The following is a 19830-nucleotide window of genomic DNA, read 5'->3' on the forward strand; positions in this document are numbered from 1 at the left end:
AACATATAGTGGGTTTTATCTGCAAAAGTGGAAATATGCTTTCAGATAAACAATCCAGATGGTGCAGTCTGCTCCCATAATAACTCGCAGACATTGCTAAGTCCTCATCTATCAACCAGCACAGACACATAAACCACACAGGCACTATCAGCATCCCTCTTCCCTACATTTAACCACATAGATACCGCCAGCCCCCTCTCTTGGAGCAGACCACTTCTGCTTTCATTTGAGACCTGTCAGTTGAGGTGTGTTGGATATTTCCAAAGGCTGCCCTATAGGATGTTCTCCCAGGGGCTGCACCATACATTTAAAATATTTAAAAGCCCCTTTACACACCCAGAACATTCTTATGGTACACAACTGTGGGTATAGGATTATAATTTTTTTTATGGTTGAACTGGCTGGACTTTTGTCTTTTTTCAGCCAGAATAACTATGAAACTAAGTATCTCCCGCCTTGCCCGGTAGTGCTATAGAATGGAAAAAATCTGTTCAACTGCTCCTTTTAAAATTGAATGCTCAAAAGAGTGGCTAATGATAACATAAATAAACAAGTAAAAAGTTAGAACATGCACCATGTAAATAAAGCAGTGGAAAGACTGGCAACTGTGTGTAGAGAGCAGTAACCTATTAGATTCCATCTTCCATCATTTAACGCAGTTTGGACTCCAAAAGATGATTTATGATTGGTTGTTGGGTGTTACTTTTCTTTGGGCATTTTAACCTATAAATGAACGCAATACTGTATATGTTAAAAGAATACACTGGTTCAGTTGTTTAATCATCAACTGAAAGGTGCACATCTGGTAACACAAAATCACTCATTCCAGCCAGCTTATTAAACCAAGCATGTCTCTTAGGATGGGTATTGCTTTTACACAGATATCTCTTCAACGCAGAGTTAAAAATCACCAGCAACACCTGCATCACATTTTAAAACTATTTGGAGGACTTTAAATTCTATCAGAAGAGGTCTGATTGCAGTTACCTATCCACGCTACCGCAATCATTCACAAAGCCAATTAGCTTTGGCCTTGAGTCTTTCTTCACAGCTGCAAGCCGAGTGACTGAACAGGAATCCATTTTGAGATGGAACACAGCACCTGAGTCCTGCAACCAGCTAATAAAACTTTTTTTTCCAAGGGCAAATGCATCACAGTACCATTTTGATCACTTCACATTTCCTTTTCTCCGCGAAAACAAGAGATCCGTATGCTGAAAAAGCCATTTAGTCAAAACTAAAGAGTAAAATGCATTTTGCTTCCATAATGTTCCCGGCTTCTCCAGTAGGTATTATGCTGTATAATGTGCTGCATGTACCCATTTTGTCATTGCTTTGGGTCATCCTTGCTCACAATTGGTTATTTATTCAGGGGCCTTTGAAATTATTGAGTTGACACATCTGTCAGACGGCAAAAACAGAAATGCTAAAAGGTCACTTGGAGGGAAACCAGCTGCTCCAGACAAACCTTTCTGCCTTCAAATAGCACAATCATTACAGCCGAACAGATGGTGCCTATGCTTTCATTTCTGTTTTTTCTCCTTCACTTCAGGTATTCACGTACAGTACCTCATTGCCAGGTCAACATAGGCCTTCTTGTAATTATCCACACAATAGGTATCTTGCTGCTTAAGAATAACAGCTCCATTTTCTCTAAATAGAGAACCTGTTTCCCCATAGATATGAGACAGAGAAAGCATGCCAAAAAACTTTCCTATTAATAGATTCGTTTTGACAGTAGTAAGTAGGTTTTTATTACTCCTAGTTTGCCCATTATGCTCTAAAACATGAAGTCACTGCTGATTTTACAAGTTGCTTGTGTCCTCTAGGAGAGTGTTGGTAAACATGGTGGAGGAGAAGCCATGCTACGGAGTCCGGGTGACCTTCCATTGCTCATTATCCAGGAATTACACAAAAAAATTCAGTTTAAAGCCAGCTGGCAAACCAATAATAAAAGGGTAATTGGAACATCACCACTTTCTTTGTTCAGCTTGATACCAAACTAGATAATAGTCTATCTAGCCATGAACTTCTACTTTAACATTTCTATTATTGGATCATTATATATTTACTGGCACTCAGTTACACTTGGATCTTCAATCAGAACTGTAGCCAAAAAAAAAGAAATAGGCTATTTAAAAATAAACTATAAATAGCAGTATTTGCAGCAATACTTGCCTTCAATCTGAAGCTGTTCCTCTTACTACTTCTTTTCTGGACCATGGACCAATCCTTTGAGTCTAGGCTGTCATAGACCCATCCTTTGAGTCCAGGCTGTCATGGACCCACCCTCTGAGTCCAATTTGTCATGCACCCACCCTCTGAATCCAAGCTGTCATGGACCCACCCTCTGAGTCCCTGCTCTTATGAACCCACCTTCTGAGCCTAGGCTGTCATGGACCCACCCTCTGAGTCCACGCTGTCATGGACTCACCCTCTGAGTTCAGGCTGTCATGGACCCACCCTCTGAGTCCAACCTGTCATGGACCCACCCTCTGAGTCCACGCTGTCATGGACCCACCCTCTGGGTCCAACCTGTCATGGACCCACCCTCTGGGTCCAACCTGTCATGGACCCACCCTCTGGGTCCAACCTGTCATGGACCCACCCTCTGAGTCCACGCTGTTATGGACCCACCCTCTGAGTCCAACCTGTCATGTACTCACCCTCTGGGTCCAAGCTGTCATGGACCCACCCTCTGAGTTCAGGCTGTCATGGACCCCCCCTCTGAGTCCAACCTGTCATGGACCCACCCTCTGGGGTGGCATCAACCCACAGCCTGTTCTCCATAGCACTGAATGGCACTCACAAGTTAATTTGTGAGTGCCGTTCATGGTAGCAATAATGTAAAATATGCTAGATATGTTCAGGGTTCATTTTCTTTATGTGGGTGTACATTTGTGCTCTTATTTTCTCTTAATATTATCTCAAACAACAGCCCTTTACATCTACCATATGTCTAAAATATGGACACTGAATATTACTAAAACTAGTCTCTAATTGTGGGCTGCAACTGTATAGTTTCTTTGATATTCCCTTTTTTAATATCTGTTTCCATCTAAGAATATATACATATTTATAAGTATTCATGAAAGTGTGAGTAACTGTGTTACTGGCACATAGCATGCCTCCTGTGCTAAGATCTTTGAAGGGGATGTGTAATATAGAGAGGATGGAGCAAGCTGCCAAAATAATAATGGGGATAGGCACAGGGCACTGAAATGTGTATCCCTACAGGGTTCAGTGATGTACACCTGGTCCTTGGTTTATCGTGTTTGATCTCAGTATGTCTCTATTTTCTCCATCAAACATATTTCTTGTCTTTTAACATTTTCCATAATTGCACTGGCTACCTATTTTTTGAATTAAAATGGAAGTAAATGGAAAAAATTAAAACTGCTAGAAAGTAGAGGTTTTTTTGGAAGAAGAGACATGCAAAGCCTGTTCTGCTAAAAAAAAACCCCCACAAAATAAAAAACTGCTGCTTTCCATTTCCAGTTATTTATTTTTTGTACACAGCAGAGCACACGTATACACTCTGGCTCCTTCCTGGCATTTGTAAGATGCCAGGAATGAAGTGAGGCATTGAGAATGATGTAATGCCTGTGCACATGAGCAGAAGTTACATCATCAGTGGCGTCCCAATAGCCAAACAAGACATTGAGGAACCCTGAAGTAGCAGCAAAGGAGATGGCGGCAGTGGGGAAAGGAGCTTCAATTGACAGCATAGATTGGTCGGCAATAGAGGAGGAGGGTGCCATAATATGCAAGTGATCACCCATTTTACTTACGATTTAAGGAAACTATAATACATAATGAAGAGCTAGAGGTAGATTGTTTTGGAAAGTTTGGAAAACAGTCATGTAGTCATATCCTAAATCACCAATATGTTGGAGAACATACATACTCCATGCAGGAAAATTAAAACCAGGACCACCTACCTAATATTGAATAGGTCACCCTTTTGCCATAAAACCAGCTATGACACATTGAGGCATGAACTCCACTAGACCACTGAAGGTATGCTGTGGTATCTAGCACCAAGCTGTCAGTAGCAGATCCTTTAAGTCCTGTAAGTTGCGAGATGGAGCCTCCATGTGTGAGGCTTGTTTTTCAAAGCACATCCCACAGACACTTTATTGGATTGAGATCTGGAGAATTTGGAGGCCAAGCCAACACCTCAAACTGTTGTTGTTTTCCCTCAATCCATTCTTGAAACATGTTTGCAATGTGGAAGGGCACATTATCCTACTGAAAGAGGTCACTGCCATCATGGAATACTATTTCCTTGAAGGAGTGTACTTGGTCTTCAACAATGTCTAGGCAGGTAGTACATGTAACATGCACATGAATGTCAGGACCCAAGGCTTCCCAAAAAAACATTGCCCAAAGCATCACACTGCCTCCGCTGGCTTGCCTTCTTCCAATACTGCATCCTGGAGCCATATATTCCCCAGGTAAATGACATACATGCCCCTAGCCATCGTCATGACGTAAAAGAAAATGTGATACCTCAGACCAGGCATCCTTCTTCCATAGCTCCGTGGTCCAGTTCTGATGCTCTCATGCCCATTGTAGGTGTTTTTGGCTTTGGGCACGGGTCATCATGTGTACCCTGACTAGTCTGCGGCTATGCAGCCCCATACACAACAAACTGAAATGCCCATTTTTTCTGCTTTCAACACATCAACTGCAGGGAAAACATGTTTATTTGCTGCCTATTATATCCCACTGACTTTCAGATGCCATCATAACAAAATAATCACTGTTATTCACTTAACCTGTCAGTGGTCATAAAGTTATGTATGACTGGTGTACTTTCTAACAATGATCTAAAGAGAAAAAAAAAACAAGAAAGGGAAAAAGGTAAAAGGTAATTGGAACTAGTATATATTATAAGGGGCACATGTGTCAGGGTGACAATGCCTGATGAAGGGGTCCTGCGAGGCTTCAAAACATTGCTATTGTTGTAAGTATGTGATCATTCATTAACACCTTGGACCCACATTGGAGACCCTCGGTGTGCTGGTGACATTGTTCTCCTTGGATTTCTTGGTTCCAGCCAATGGTCAGTGCAGCACCCACTTATGCACACAACCATTTCTTAGTGCAGGAATGTGCGCGTTGAGATCGTGCACTTGAGGGTAACAATGCAGAAGCACAATTGGGAGACAGTTGTCATAAATTGTTTACCAGCTCCCCATCCTCACTGTGTGCCCCAGCAGCAGCTGACAGCTGGCAGAAGGAAGAGGAGGGTAAGCCGTCCAGCAGCACTGGTAGGAAGGGGCATCACAGGATCGGTAATGTGGAGGGGGGAATTCCAGAATTAGGGGGTCAAAGATGTGGGGGGAACCTGTTTGGTAAGTTTAATTCCTCCCGAGGCTCTCTGCAGTAAAGCTTGTAGGAGGGAGAGGGGGAATAGCTAACTGTGGTGCCTGGTGGCCACAGGGCGATCGGTGCTGCGGAGGGAGTTAAGAATTGGAACGGGGGGGCAAGTATGGCAAGGGGGGGCATTTTGGAGAGGGTGCAGACAGATGACACTAAAGCAGGGGATCATAGAGCAGTGACGGGGAGGAAGATGAGAAAGGACATTGCAGTGGCGGCAGCAATAGGGGGGGGGGAGGGGTCACAATTTAAGTGAACAGCTGTGATAAGCAGCTTGTCAGTCACTGATCAAAGCTATTCATTTTTGTAGCAGAATCTGCTGAACAGTTCTGCTATAAGTTCATGGTCAATGAAACTACCATGGACTTGTAGCAGAAGGAGGAATGGCAGCGATGTAAAACTTGCTGAGCTGGCCAGCTGGAAGTGGTTCTATGCCTCCGTAGGTTTTACACTGCTGGCAGTAAAAGGGTTAATAATGCAGCTTTAGCCACTTGCCCTCCAGAGGATTAACCCCCTTAATGACCAGGCCTCTTTTTGCTTCTCGGCGCTGCACTAATTCAACTGATAATTGCGCGGTCATGCAATGCTGCACCCAAATGAAATTTACGTCCTTTTTTTCACACAAATAGAGCTTTCTTTTGGTGGTATTTGATCACCTGTGCACTTTTTATTTTTCATGCTATAAACAAAAAAAGGCCAAAAATTTTGAAGAAAAACAATATTTTTTACTTTCAGCTATAAAAAATATATAGTAAACTCAAAGTTGGTTATAAATTTAGGCCAAAATGTATTCTGCTACATGTTTTTGGTAAAAAAAATCCCAATAAGTGTATATTGATTGCTTTGTGTGACAGTTATAGCGTCTACAAACTATGGTATAGATACTGCAATTTACGCCATTTTTTTGCTATACAGCGCTGCGCTAGTTTAACGGACAATTGCGCGGTCATGCAATAAGGTACATAAATGAAATTTACATTCTTTTTTTTTCCCACAAATTGAGCTTTCTTTCGGTGGTATTTGATTGCCTGTGCGGTTTTTATTTTTTGCACTATAAAAAAAAGGCTGACAATTTTGAGGAAGAAAAACAATATTTTGGACTTTTTGCTATAAAACATGTCCAGTAAAAAAAATTAAAAAATCTAATTTAGTCAGAAATTTCTGCCAAAATGCATTCTGCGACATGTCTTTGCTAAAAAAACCCCCCAATACATGTAAATTAATTGGTTTACGTGAAAGTTATAGCATTTACAAATGGCTAGGTTTATTTTACTAATAATGGCGGTGATCAGCGACTTATGGCGGCGATCAGTAACTTATGGCGGCGATCAGCGACTTATGGCGGTACTGTGGGACTGCGGCGGACATTCTGACATTGGGGGGTACTGACTTGGGGTCACTGACATCCCCAGTGACACCAATACAGTGATCAGTGCAAAAAAAAAACCCACTGACACTGTACTAATGGCACTGGGGAGGAAGGGGTTAAGTTTATTATTCAGGGAAAGGGTTAACTGTGTGAGGGTAGTGTTTTACTAGGGGGCGGGGGTGTGTACTGCAGGGAACACCGCTGATTGGGAGAGAGAAACTCTTCTGTCCTGATCACCGTGTCCTGGAGCTGTCAGGGAACTGACAGAAAGCACAGATACTGCAGCTGTGCTCTCTGTCAGTGATTGCCGCCGATCGCCGGGACATAGCCGGTAACATCTGGCTGTGACCCGGCGACTGACATCTGCGGCTGTGATCGGCGGGACAGGCAGGGCGGCAGCGTGCCTCACGTGCGCCCCCTACCTGTTTACAAAACGCACGTTTTAAAACGTGCTTTTGCCCAGCCGTGCCGCCCTGCCGCCGTATTTATACAGTGGCTGGGCGGCATGTGTTTAACTAAAATAATATCTGATGATTCTACCATGAGTGTCTTTGTTAAGGGACTTCCCCTAGTTGTACTCCTGCCATGTGTCATTCTCCCATGGGTTTCTGATGGAGCGTTCAAGTGGTCTTTTTAACACACAGTATACAGGCAAGGTCCACTGTTATCACTATTGGGAAACTCATACTGAGAAATGGCGTGCATCCATTGCTGGAGTGCATGGATAAAGATGGGAAATCACAGCAAAGAGGCTGCAGCAGGAAATCAGCAACATTAAAAAGAAAGAAAAAAGTGAAAAGTATTATTAAGAAATGACAACTAATTATTATACATTATTATACATAGTGCTTTGTCAAGCTCAATGCCTTTTGGTTAGGGTTTACATTTACTTTACTTTAAAGCAGAACTCCAGTCATAACAAAATAAATAGTCCATTAAAGCGGTAGTAAACTGTGCCTATAAAAAAAAAAAAGAACAAATCCCCTGCAAGGTAAAGGCATAATGCACTAGTATGCATCATATACTAGCACATTATGCAAATCTTTCCTTAAAACAAAGCCCTCCAGCAGCGTGCTGTCACCGCTATAGAGGCTTCCACCTTCACCGGGTCTTCCTGCTGGGTTCATGAGCTCCGGCCATCTGGCTGGCTGAGCCATGATGACGTCACTCCCATGCATGCACACGGGAATCTTGGGACACGGCACAGTGCTCTGAAGAAATGGCACGGGTACACTGTTCCTTCAAAATGCATGTGCTGCTGTGAAAAAAAACCTGAATATCTCCTAAACGATGCAAGTTTACCTACAGGTAAGCTTTATTATAGCAAGTATTATAGCAAGTAACAAAGTGGCTTTACTACCACTATGAGATATAATATAAAAGCAGCTTTTTCTGCAAACTTACCTTCTATGTGGAGCCACAAGCATCATTCAGCCTGTATCCTATGCATGCAGACCCCTGCCAGTGATCTTGAAGGAGAAGCAGCACTTTGATAAGCTCATCTCCCTGTCACTCTGCATTTTCCTCCTATCTGCATGCTCCTTGTGCTGATTCTTTGTCTCACACTCTAAACTTTGCTCTACAGCAGCGGTGCCAAACTCCATTTCATCGCGGGCCGTATCAGCATTATGGTTGCCCTCAAAGGGCCGATTGTATCTGTAAGACAAGATGTCCGGAGCGCTCCTCCCCCCGTTACATCAGATGTCAAGAATCCCACACCCTCCCTAACATCACCGTGCACCCCTTTGAGGGCAGAGCTGGAAAGCAGAAAGTGCAGGGTCTGGAGGAGGACCAGAAGAGGAGTGGATTCAGTTACCAGAGTCTACTGAAGGCTGAGACCAGGGGAGGCAGAGATGAGGGGGTGCTGCAGCTGCCCTGAGAGGTGCAGGATTTGGGAGAGGAGTTCTATTCTCCTCTCTGCTGTCAACTGCTGAGACAAGGTGGGGACAGAGACAAGGGGGTACCTGTAGGACAGGTGCAAGGGCCACATAAAATAGCCTGGAGGGCCCTATTCGGCCCACGGGCCTTGTGTTTGACACCTGTGCTCTACAGGGACTGCAATGGGCTAATGCCATGTCAAATTCCAGTTTAATAATGTATTAACCAAAGATATACTGCTTCAGGGCAGAAAGGGTGCACAAAATCACGTATATATACATGATTTCACATCTCCGGGTAGGGGGCACGCATGCCCTACCTGCACCGCCATTCGTGCCCTTGGCTGTCAATCACCAGGTCCCGGCGCCTGGTGATCGCTGAGCATCTCCGACAGGGGGCAGAACTGTTTGTAAACTAAACAGTTCTCCTCCCTGTCAGCTCCTGCACACTGCTTTGGATGGATGTGTATAGCACAGCCATGCAAAGTCGTGTGCTTACAGTGAAGCACAAACACACAGCCCCTAGTAAAACAGCACACAGTTAACCCTTTGATCACCCCAGATGTTAACCCCTTCCTGCTCAGTGTCATTAGTACAGTGTCAGTGCTTTTTTTGCACTGATCCCTGTTTTGGTGTCACTGGGTAAGTCAGTTCAGCCAGTGTCAGAATACCTGCCGCAGTCCTGCTATAAGTTGCTGATCACCGCCATTACTAGTAAAAAATAGAAAAAAATCCCAGTATATATACCGCCATTTGTATACACTATAAATTTCATGCAAACCAATTAATTTTCATGTATTGGGATTTTTTTTAACAAAGACATGTAGCAGAATACATTTTGGCCTAAATTTATGACAAAATTTGGCTTTTTAAATTTTTTGACCGAACATGTTTAATAGCAAAAAGCCAAATATACTGTTTTTTTTTCTCAAAATTGTCCTTTTTTTTTATAGCGCAAAAAATAAAAAATGCAGAGGCAATCAAATACCACCAAAGCTCTATTTGTGGGAAAAACAGGATGTAAATTTCATTTGTAAAATATAAAAATATCCTGATGAAGCCACGTGACATCGTGGAGTAACGCGTAGAGCGCGGTGACGTACTTCCGGTTACGCACATCCGGCAGACGCCATCTTTGAACACCCAGCACCTTGCGTAAAACCCACAGCACATGGGAGACCTGCTGTATGAGATCTGCTATACTGTGAGTGTTTTCTTTTGGCTTGTTTTCATCTGCTATATGGAATAAATGGTATTTCACTATGGAGGTTCTCTTTGTCTACCTCTCAATGGCCTTGTGATAATCCCGGGGGTATTACCATCTGAGGGCATAAGTGACCTGGCAGAGGAGACTGAGTGGTACTACGTGAGTAATATAACAGAGATCCAGAGTCTGGTGGAGCATTATTACTTAAAGCATTGCGGCCCTTAGGGGCCCCATGGTTAAGGTGAGGAGGCACTTTAGCCACTTTTGGATTACGATATACACGTGTGGCCAGGGGCGGACTGACAACTCATGGGGCCCCCGGGCAATAGGGGATCATGAGGCCCCTGTGTCCTTGCCCAAACTCAAAAAAGCCTATGAAAAAGGTACCATGGGTATCTCATGGGGCCCCCTACTGACCCTGGGCCCTCGGGCAGTGCCCGAGTTTCCAAATGCCCCTGCGTGTGGCATGCTAACACGCATCATGTTTGGAGTGAAGAATTGAAGCAATGACATTGCGGTGTTTGTTTGCACATAAAATGTCAAGCACTTGTTATTGCACTTTATTGTGGATTTTTATCTTTAACCAACATTTATATTCATACTGAGCACCTGTCACTTTCAGTTAGAGTGTGCAATGTCATTGTCTATTACATTTACTTTGCATATACTGTATTTTGGCACGATCTAGTAAGCAAACGCATGACCTGTCTTGCACCCTCAGCACTTGGCACTTATATATTTTTTGGGGGGGAATACTTAGCACTAGTCATTTATATCTTTCAATACAGCGTGGTCACTTCATATGCATTTTATATTTTTATATCATTGTACTTTATATATTTAGTTCTTTATGTGAAGCACTTCACCAACATTGGTTTTTTAAATTTCATTTGGTTGCAGCGTTGCATGGCCGCGTAATTGTCAGTTAAAGTAACGCTGCGCCGTGATGCAAAAAATGGCCTATCAGGAAGGGGAGTAAATCCTCAGGAGGACAAGTGGTTAAATAATGTTTAGTGTTAAATTTGCAATTCTTTTTGAATGTATCGGCTAAAATGTGTTTAATTGCAATCAGTATTGCCTCCATTTTCCCTTTCTTCCAGTCTGTATTGCTAAAGCTCACTGTCATTTCTTTCATTCCATACTGCAGGTTGAACTTCACTGAGCTCTCCAGTGCTTACATCATAGAAATACACAATCATTAATCTTCACTAGACTGACGAGTCGGATGATAAATGATTTTTGCAATTATCAGTTCAGCAGAGCACAGGTGTGTTTTACTTTCTCCATTCCACTACACTGTGCAGTGAAAATCTGTGTATCCTTCTAATGTATGCATTTAATTATCAGTCTGATTATTATTCTACAGAAACTCTGTAGGTGGGATTGCATGTCTCCGAGTAAACAGCAGTTATCCAATCTGTTACAGTGGACCTGACATCTAAGTATGGCAAAGCAAGTGTTATTGATTCTAATGTGATATTTGTTTTGTATCAAAGTATTGCAGTGTTAAAATAATATTAAAACTGACTATTACAAGCCACTATACAATCAACTGTTAGAAAAATCTGTAATTTTCTGCAGCAATGTTCTTTACCTAAATTAGAAGCTAATGAGTTAGACTTTTTAAAGTTTTACTAAATCCACAACAGTAAAATCAATCTGTATATGCAGTAAAGCATGCTTGTTATACTCACCGTGGGACCTAAGGGGTTAATCATCCACATTGTGTAAAAAGGATGTTTGGTATTCTCTTCTCTGATCCTCCCCTTTTTCCAATGTATCCCAAATATCTCCTGATAGAACAGAGGCTCAGGGGCAAGCTGCACATGCTCAGTTTGGTGTGTATTGCTAGAGAGTTTTTTTTTCTTGGGAGAGTGCATGCGATCAGCACAGAGCCAATCAGCACTGTCCAGACAGAGGGTCAGGGGTTCTGCATCCTGCTACAGGAGAATGAAAACTCCTCCTATAAGGTGTAACCAGTGCTCTGCTGGACACTGACAGAAGTCACAAGACTTCTCTATATAGTAAATAGGACAGCACTACAGATAACAGATAATATACTGGAAGTACGGAAGAGTTAATATAACAAATTCTCTGTACATGTCAGGATTCTTACTGAATACATGTTATAAAAGTGACATTGTAACAAACATTCATTACAATAACATGTACAATGTTCAAATAAAAGGCTCAATCAGCTGTTTTAAAAGAATTCCCTTCCATCCGGTATTGTCAAGGTCCTACCTTTTTACCAGAGGTTATGTTACTCCATGTGCTGGCATCCATCTTGGATTTCTGCAGAGCATGGTGGGAATCTTTTATGCCTTCAGGTCTCTGAGGTCCATCCCCCAGAGGGGTGTGACTGAAGACATATAAGCCTGTGTTCCGCACATGCTCTTTGCACTTGTGACTTGTGTCTTTGTGTTGCTGTTACTCTGTTCTGACGCTCGTGACTCTCCTGGAATCTGACTCGGCTTGTGACCTGACCATTCTTTGTGTTCTCCTTTGATCTGACCCTCCATTGCTGAACCCGGCTTGTGACCTGTGTTTCTCGTCTGCTGTCCTGTACCGTTTTTGTCTCGTCGTTGTTGACCCGGCCTGTCTGACTACTCTATTGTCTTTACCACTAGCTACACGCCATTGGCGGCGGCCATTACCGCAGCTGGGGTGCCTCGGGGGCCGCGACCTGGTTCCTGGCTGTGTCAAGTCCATCCCCACCATCAGGGGCCCTGGTGAAGGGCAGCCTGGGACTTAGACTCCGCGCCCTGAGGGACTTCGGTCTGTGGGTGGTGGTTGTCGTCAGCCTGTGCGTTACATTGATATTAGGCCTGCCTGTCCGTTTCCCAGCTCCTGCCCTGACAGGTATGACTGCTGCAGCTGGTGGAAGGTTCGTCTGATGAAGCCACGCAGGCGAAACGCGTAAGGGTGCATAGTGGAGTTAGTGACATACATATACCAGCATATCGTCTCACTGCTGACGGTCCATATGGACTACAGTGACAGGACACTATCAGGGGATGAGAGGGGAGAGAGCATACTGTTTCTACCCATGGAGCTTCAACCAGCTGCAGCAGTCCTACCATTCCGATACCGCTGTCACCTTCAGTGCACCAGGAATGTGCACTCTATTTGTGAGTGTTGCTTTTAATTTTTTCTAATAAATTTTACATATGGGTACATACTATGTTAGCTTATCTCTTTATATAATCGGTGAATCGTTCACATTGGAAATTGTTTACATTGGAACTTTGGAGGACTCATACCTGAAGGATATCCCCATAACCCAGCGATAATAGGGTTAAAGGCGTGATTAGGCCGAAGTTCAGTAGGTCTAACCATCAGGTGAGAGGCTGAGCCCTGGTTCACACTGATGCGGTGTGGAATTTGCAGAGTTTTCAGTGCGAATTCCTCACCCCATCAGAATTGCACCCCGTTCATGCGAATCACTGCGGGTGTGTATGTTAAGTTAACAACACCTCGAAATCAGTCCACAAAATGCGGTGCGATGTGCAGAATCGGATCACATAGGTGTGAATACCCATGCGATCTGATTGTAGTGCAGACCAAAAAAAGGGTCCTGCACATACAGTTGTGGCCAAAATTATTCAACCCCCACTGAAATTGAGTGTTTTGGCCAGTTTGACATTGCTTTTGATCATTCAGTCATCTTGCTTACATTTACATTAAAGAGGCACTTGTAGGTCAGACAAATATAACATAACAGTTATAATGAAATAACCACAAATGTCTTTTCTGTGCTCACAGCATTATCAGTTTTATTCAACCCCCAAGTGACATTCAATCTTAGTACTTAGTACAGCATCCTTTTACAGTTATAACAGCTTTTAAACGTGAAGCATAGCTTGACACAAGTGTCTTGCAGCGATCTACGGGTATCTTCGCCCATTCTTCATGGGCAAAGGCCTCCAGTTCAGTCACATTCTTAGGCTTGCGCACTGCAACTGCTTTCTTTAAGTCCCACCAGAGGTTCTCAATCGGATTTAAGTCTGGTGACTGCGATGGCCACTCCAAAATGTTCCAGCCTTTCCTCTGCAACCATGCTCTAGTGGACTTGGAGGTATGCTTGGGATCATTGTCCTGTTGAAAGGTCCAACGTCTCCCAAGCCTCAGGTGTGTGACGGACTGCATCACGTTTCCATCCAATATCTCCTGGTACTGAAGAGAATTCATGGTACCTTGCACACGCTGAAGCTTCCCTGTACCTGCAGAAGCAAAACAGCCCCAAAGCATGATTGACCCTCCACCATGCTTCACAGTAGGCAAGGTGTTCTTTTCATCATAGGCCTTGTTCTTCCTCCTCCAAACATAGCGTTGATCCATGGGCCCAAACAGTTCTAATTTTGTTTCATCAGTCCACAGAACACTATCCCACAACTTTTGTGGTTTGTCCACATGGCTTTTGGCATACTGCAGTCGACTCTTCTTATTCTTTGGAGACAGCAAGGGGGTACGCCTGGGAGTTCTGGCACGGAGGCCTTCATTACGCAGTGTGCGTCTTATTGTCTGGGCTGAAACTTCTGTACCCACATCTGACAAATCTTTTCTCAGTTCCTCAGCAGTCACACGGGGACTTCTCTCCACTCTACGCTTCAGGTAGCGCACAGCAGTCGAAGTCAGCATCTTCTTTCTGCCACGACCAGGTAGCGTTTCAACAGTGCCCTTTGCCTTGAATTTGCGAATGATGCTTCCTAAGGTGTCTCTTGGTATGTTTAACATCTTTGCAATCTTCTTATAGCCATTGCCCTTCCTGTGAAGAGAAATCACCTCTTCTCTTGTCTTCCTGGACCATTCTCTTGCCTTCACCATGTTTGTAACCACACCAGTAAATGTCTAGAAGGAGCTGAGTATCACAGTCATTTTAAAGCTGCCTAATTGGTGCTTATTATGCTTGATTGCTGCTCGGTGACATCCACAGGTGTTTTCAATACCTGATGGAAAGCACCTGTATGAACCTCTGTTCTTCAGAGTGGTAGTCTTTAAGGGGTTGAATAATTGTGGCAATGAAGAAACCACATAAGAACCATTTACTACTGTATTACATAAACAATTGATGTCATTTTAGTTGCATTTGGGTAGTTACAACGTCCTTGTAGGATTTGATTCTGAATACAATTCCAAATGTACACTATAGTCCCTAAACCCCTTTACAGCATTGGGGGTTGAATAATTTTGGCCACAACTGTATTTGGTTCGGGTGCGGTGCTATTAGAACCATACAAAATGTAGGGCTCCAATCGCACTGCAGACAATGCGCATGTGATTTGCATAGGAATGCAGTGTGGTTCCTGTGCAAATAACATGTGATGTACCGCCCTGAATGTATGTGAATCCAGGCTGAAGGTAAATGTTCCTCACTAGTGGTGATTCCAGTCTATGTCTTTCTGAGCACTTGGACGGAAGGTAATTCTTTTAAAACAGCTGATTGAGACTTTTATTTGAACATTGTACATGTTATTGTAATGGATGTTTGTTACAATGTCACTTTTATAACATGTATTCAGTGAGAATCCTGACATGTACTGAGAATTTGTTATATTAACTCTTCCGTACTTCCAGTATATTATCAATTATCTGTAGTGCTGTCCTATTTACTTTTTTGTATGTTAGATATGTGGTGTGATCATATGAAGACATAGTGGCAGCGGATTGTTTTCTTTCATTCATTCATTTATTGCTATTTGTATCAGGACCGCGCACAGGTTGATTTTATTTAAATTTCACAAGACTGCTCTAACTGCTGATGAGAAAAGGTATTTAGCAGTTTATATTTACTAAACTAATTGCACCTCCATGTTCTGTGTATTGTGGGAGACCAGATAAAGCGAATGCAGGGTCCTAAGTTTATTAACACTTTAAGTAAACTGATTTAGAAAAAAGAGATGAAACAGACCATTACAGAGCTAGAAAATGTTAAATGCACAGATCGTAAGAGCCATTCACACTTATGCATTGCACTGTGAGTGAGGTTTACTGTGGAGCGTTTTCTTTTTAATAGCGAAAAGAAAAAAGACTGAACTGCTAAGTACGGTAAGGCGTTAGATTCTTTGGGCACAGTAAGAGACCACACAATATAATACATATAGCCATTTATTGACATAAAAAAATCATATGTCCATAATAGGACCCATATTACAAAAGATACTCTTCAAAGGAGAAAATAAGAACAAAGCACATCAAGTTGAGCACAAAGCCCCACTCATGTATAGTAGAGGATAACCACTCAGCACACAGTGACAACATACATATATTTCAAAATACGGTCAACACATTTCGCCTGTGCATTTGGCTTTTTAATAGCATCCCGATCTACCTTGCCAGTGCACCTTAACAAATGTGCATTTCAGTGCACCACAAATCACAGATGAGAACCACGGTTGGAATAAAAGGGTAACATGCATTGGTTTAAATGTGTTAGGATGTGCTGACAGCTCATTAAAAATTAATTTGTTTTCTTAACACAGCACATCTTAATGTATGATAGCATGTTTCTTGAATCCATATGCATAGTCTGAATGGGCCCGCAAAGATTTAGTGTGACATCTGAAAAGGAAATATGGTTTTGAGGATGAAGAGTAGTGGTGGTGGGAAATGGCCTTTTAAAAAAAGGAAAAAGAGGATGAAGGGTAGTGGTGGTGGGAAATGGCCTTTTAAAAAAAGGAAAAAAGGAAGTTTTCGGTGGACATAGTGCATGATTATCCCTTTTGTCTTTATTATTATACAGGATTTATATAGCGCCAACAGTTTGCTCAGCGCTTTACAATATAACGGGAGACAATACAGCAACAATACAGTTTAATACAAGAGGGATTTGAGGGCCCTGCTCCTCGGAGCTTACAATCTAGTCTTCATTTGGATGTTATCATGGTTGGAAACAGCCTAGATATGAACCTAAGTTCTCCTGGGCTTACTCTGTATGGACCGACCTGGAACAGGTGTTATATCATATACATGGAGGTGCATTTGTTACTAGGACAGGAAGACACAGTCCTAATAAATGGTGGCTGAATTAGTTCAGGCTTTTCCATTATTTTTTTAACAAGTGGTTCTGCCATTACCACACTTTCTATCTCAGAGTGACAAAGATCACCTACTTAACTGTATCTATGGAGAAACAATGTTCACCCTAGGCTGCTCCCTTCTGATTTGGACTACAGTACACCTACCTCTCTTCTGCTCTCCCTAACATAGAGGAGGCATTCTGTAGTTCACAAGTTTACACACACTTTCAAAGTACCCAAGTTAGTAGAATAATCATTTACGTAAGTCCCAGGCTTTTGTTGTGCTACACAACCCCAAAAAACAGTCATCATTGTGTTGTACACAAGACACATGTAGCAAGCCTAGTCCTTCTGCTTTGCTGTCCCTTCCCTGTACACAGCAATTCGGCTCTGATGAAAAAAAGCCAGCATTGCTGTGTATACAGAAGGTCAGCAGCTATAGCTATCAAAAACAGAAGGTGTTTATTGTAAGGGACCGCCCGGCGGTACCACTAGCACTCCACTGATCGGATGTTCCCAGCGCACGGAGTCTAAGCCCCAGAGTACTTGTTCACCAGGGACCCTGATGGTGGGGATGGACTTGGAGTACCCCAGGACCAGGTCGTGACTACTGAGGACACCCGTCAGTGGTAGGGGTATTCGCCAGGGGCTCCCACGGGAGAGAGCCTGGTATGAGGAGGTCTGGAGACCCCGTTGAGAGGGACGGATGGATGGATGGATGGCTGAGCAAGTGCAGGGTCATACAAGTCGGGACGGTAACTATGGGGACGGTGCGGTACAGAGCAGCGGGCAAAGAATAGTCGGGTCACACGCCAGGTCAGCAGCAGCAGGTCAGATCCAATAGGGGGCATTCAGGAGAGAGGTCAGGCAAGCAAGGGTCAAGAACAGGAGAAAACAGCAAGGTCAGGGCACAATCCGGGTCAGCAACTTACTACAACAGGTTCACAGGTTCACAGGATACAAGGAGACCAAAAGGCACTGAATGACAGCTCAGGGCGGTTTAAATATCCCGCCCTGCGCTGTCATTGGTGCCAGGCGCGCGCCCGTGGTCACTACTGCGCATGCACGAACCTGATTGCCGCGGTCGGCCAAGTCCCGGCGCTCGCGTACAGGGAGGTGTACTGCGCCTGCGCCGAGCCCAGCGGCGCGGCGATCTCCGACATTGCCCCCCCCCCTACGGGCAACCTCCGGATGCCCACCCGATCTCTCCACCACGGGTGATCACGAAGAAACTCCCGGACTAGTCTAGGTGCGTGGACATTATGAGCCGGTTCCCAGGAATTGTCCTCAGGACCATAGCCCTTCCACTTAATTAGGAATTGGGTCTGGCACCCCCTTCTTCGGCACTTAAGGATCGTTTCCACCTCAAATTCCTCTTGTCCTTCGACCGTTATGGCCTCTGGGGGTCTGGATTCTCGTTCTGGGAAGGCATCTGGGATCACTGGCTTCAGCAGGGATACATGGAAGACTGGATGAATTCTGAACGTGTCCGGAAGGATAAGCTCATATGCCACTTCGTTGACCATCCGCTTTACCTGAAAAGGCCCCACGAATTTAGGTCCCAATTTTTTCGAGGGACAAAGCATCTTTAAGTTGGTTGTGGCCAACCACACCTTCTGCCCAGGCCGCAACGCCAAATCCCCTCTTCGTTTCTTGTTAAACTCCTTCTTATTGTCCTCTTGGGCCCGAGCGATGGCTTCCTGGAGTAATTTGTTATTGGCGGAGAAGAAGGTCAACGCATCCTGCGTTGCTGGAACTGGGCATTCAGAGACCAAATCAGGGAGAAAGACAGGGTGAAACCCATAATTCGAAAAGAATGGGGACTGCCCCGTTGCCGAATGGCTTGCGTTGTTATAAGCGAACTCCGCCAGGGGTAAGAGTGACAACCAATCATCCTGCAGGAAAGACGTGTAGCAACGCAAGTATTGCTCCAGGGTCTGGTTCGTCCTCTCGGTCTGACCGTTGGTCTGAGGGTGGAACGCGGAGGAGAGGGACAACTTGATGTCCAGGGCCTTGCACAGAGCCCTCCAAAACTTAGATGTAAACTGGACCCCTCGATCAGAGACGATGTCCTCAGGTACTCCATGAAGTTAACGATCTCCCGGATAAATATTCGCGCCGTCTCGGCTGCTGACGGAGTCTTCCTTAGTGGCACGAAGTGAGCCATTTTGGATAGGCGATCAATGACCACCAGAATTGCTGTGTGGTCTTGCGACGGTGGGAGCTCGACTATGAAGTCCATCGCGATCTTCTGCCAAGGCCGTTCGGGAATCGGCAAAGGTCGCAACAGCCCCCAAGCTTTGCTCCTCGATGGTTTGCTCTTCTGGCAGATGGTACAGGATCTCACGTAGCGCTTGCAATCCTTAGCCATGTTTGGCCACCAAAACGAGCGCCGGAGAAGCTCCAGAGTCTTGACTGGGCCAGAGTGACCTGCCAGCGGGTGATCGTGGCAATGCCCCAAAACCAGGGTCCGAACTTCCTCAGGTACCACGATTGAATCTTCCTTCCACAGGAGTCCCCCCTTGTTCTGGAGGGATACCCCAACTGGGGTTGGTGTGGCCGTAGATGCTTCTATTAACTTGGAGCGAAGGTCCGTCTGGAGCGCCAAGAAGTTCCCTGAAGACAAGATAGTGTCGGGTACCAGTTCTTCTTCGGAGTCCTCAAACATACGAGATAGCGCGTCGAGCTTCGTATTTTTAGATCCGGGCCTGTAAGTAATGTGAAAATTAAATCTGGAAAAGAACAGGGTCCATCTTGCCTGCCGTGGGCGTAGACGCTTGGCAGTCCTCAGATATTCCAGATTCTTGTGGTCTGTGAAAATCAATATGGGGTGTGAGGCACCTTCCAGCAGGTACCTCCATTCCTCTAGCGCTGCTTTGATAGCCAGCAGCTCTCGATCACCGATATCGTAATTCTTCTCTGCTGAGGTGAGTTTCCTCGAGAAGAATGCTACGGGATGGAGTAACTCTTTGG

Source organism: Staurois parvus, unplaced genomic scaffold, assembly GCF_062004578.1.
Source record: "Staurois parvus isolate SC_StPar_1 unplaced genomic scaffold, SC_StPar_1.0 ptg000230l, whole genome shotgun sequence".
NCBI lineage: Eukaryota > Metazoa > Chordata > Amphibia > Anura > Ranidae > Staurois > Staurois parvus.